Raw genomic sequence first — 2,506 nt, 5'->3', positions numbered from 1 at the left:
TTAGTGTCAGTAGTATACAAACTGCTAAGTTTGGTGTCTTGCATGCATTGTTATCTGATTTTATTTGCATTTTGATTATTCCTTATTATTAAAAATCCAAAAATATTTTTAATTTGTGTCTTTTCAAGTCAATAATACAGAGAATTGAAGATTCAGAACATACTGCAGAGGAATCACACAGAAAATGCTGGGCATTCAAAAAATGCCCAGTGAAGAAGACAGACTGGCGTTTAAACGCCAGCCAGGGTGCCTGGCTGGGCGTTTAACGCCCAAAGAGGTAGCATTTTGGGCGTTAAACGCCAGAATGTATACCATTCTGGGCGTTTAACGCCAGGATGGTGCTAGGGGGAAAATTTTGTTTTCCAAATCAATTTTTTTCAAGTTTTCAAAGTTTTTCAAAATCAAATCTTTTTCAAATCATATCTTTTCAATCAAATGTTTTCAAAATCAATTTTTTTCCTTTTTCAAAGATACTTACTAACAATTAATGATTTGATTGAACATTTTTTGCCTTTTCTGTTAAGGAAGGTTTTATGTTTGAATCATATCTTTTCTTGTTAGGCAAGTCATTAATTTTTAAAATCATATCTTTTCAAATTGTTTTCAAATCATATCTTTTAAAATTGTTTTCAAATCATATCTTTTCAATTACATCTTTTTAAAACCAATCATATCTTCTTAACCACATCTTTTTCAAAATAGTTTTCAATCAAATCTTTTTAATTTCTAATTTCAAAATCTTTTTCAAAAATCACTTGATTTCTTTTCCACTTTGAATTTTCGAAAATTATCAAACAGTTTTTCAAAATGTTTTCAAACTTTTTAATTTAATTTTCGAAAATTCTCTTCCCTCCTTCCCACATCCTTCTATTTATGGACTAACACTATCCCTTAATGCAAAATTCGAACTCCATCTTCTTGGACAAGTTCGAATTTTCTACTTCTGTTTTCTACCTTTCTTTTCCTCTGACAATTAAAGGAATCTCTATACTGTGACATAGAGGATTCCACATTTTCTTGTTCTATTCTCTTTCTTATGAGCAAGAGCAAAGACAAAGGTATTCTTGTTGAGGCAGATCCTGAACCTGAAAGGACCTTGAAGAGAAAGCTAAGAGAAGCCAAAGCACAACTTTCTTTAGAGGACCTGACCGAATTCTTCAAAGAAGAAGAACACATGGCAGCCGAAAACAACAACAATGCCAACAATGCAAGGAAGGTGCTGGGTGACTTTACTGCACCTACTCCCGACTTCTATGGGAGAAGCATCTCTATCCCTGCCATTAGAGCAAACAACTTTGAGCTTAAGCCTCAATTAGTTTCTCTAATGCAACAGAATTGCAAGTTCCATGGACTTCCATTGGAAGATCCTCATCAGTTCTTAGCTGAGTTCTTGCAAATCTGTGACACAGTCAAGACTAATGGGGTTGACCCTGAGGTCTACAGACTGATGCTATTCCCTTTTGCTGTAAGAGACAGAGCTAGAATATGGTTGGACTCTCAACCTAAAGAAAGCCTGGACTCTTGGGAAAAGCTAGTCAATGCCTTCTTGGCAAAGTTCTTTCCACCTCAAAAATTGAGTAAGCTTAGAGTGGAAGTCCAAACCTTCAGACAGAAGGATGGAGAATCCCTCTATGAAGCTTGGGAAAGATACAAACAATTAATCAGAAAATGTCCCTCAGACATGCTTTCTGAATGGAGCATCATAGGTATTTTCTATGATGGTCTCTCTGAACTATCCAAGATGTCTTTGGATAGCTCTGCTGGAGGATCTCTTCATCTGAAGAAGACGCCTACAGAAGCTCAAGAGCTCATTGAAATGGTTGCAAATAACCAATTCATGTACACTTCTGAAAGGAATCCTGTGAACAATGGGACAAGTCAGAAGAAAGGAGTTCTTGAGATTGATGCTCTGAATGCCATACTGGCTCAAAACAAGACATTGACTCAACAAGTCAATTTGATCTCTCAAAGTCTGTCTGGAATGCAAAATGCACCATGCAGTACTAAGGATGCTTCATCTGAGGAAGAAGCGTATGATCCTGAGAACCCTTCAATGGAAGAGGTGAATTACCTAGGAGAACCCTATGGAAACACCTATAATTCTTCATGGAGAAATCACCCAAATTTCTCATGGAAGAATCAAGAGAGACCTCAACAAGGTTTCAACAACAATAATGGTGGAAGAAACAGGTTTAGCAATGGCAAGCCTTTTCCATCATCTTCTCAGCAACAGACAGAGAGTTCTAAGCAGAATACCTCTGACTTAGCAACAATGGTCTCTGATCTAATCAAAACCACTCAAAGTTTCATGACTGAAACAAGGTCCTCCATCAGAAATTTGGAAGGACAAGTGGGTCGGCTGAGCAAGAAAATTACTGGATTCCCTCTTAGTACTCTCCCAAGTAATACAGAAGAAAATCCAAAAGGAGAGTGCAAAGCCATAACCATGGCCGAATCTAGAGAGGGAAGAGAGGAAGTGGACGCCACTGAGGAAGGCCTCAATGGG

General features: G+C 37.4%; 1 non-coding gene across 1 annotated transcript; it reads right to left on the bottom strand.

Annotated features, from left to right (window-relative positions):
* Window positions 1-1,579: 1,579 nt before the first annotated feature.
* LOC130937787 (small nucleolar RNA R71) lies at window positions 1,580-1,687 on the bottom strand. Its single transcript, XR_009068987.1, has one exon. It is a non-coding gene; the product is annotated as a small nucleolar RNA R71 (small nucleolar RNA).
* Window positions 1,688-2,506: the final 819 nt, after the last annotated feature.

This window comes from Arachis stenosperma, chromosome 6 (genome assembly GCF_014773155.1).
Source record: "Arachis stenosperma cultivar V10309 chromosome 6, arast.V10309.gnm1.PFL2, whole genome shotgun sequence".
NCBI lineage: Eukaryota > Viridiplantae > Streptophyta > Magnoliopsida > Fabales > Fabaceae > Arachis > Arachis stenosperma.
This window is presented reverse-complemented; position numbering and strand designations above follow the sequence as displayed.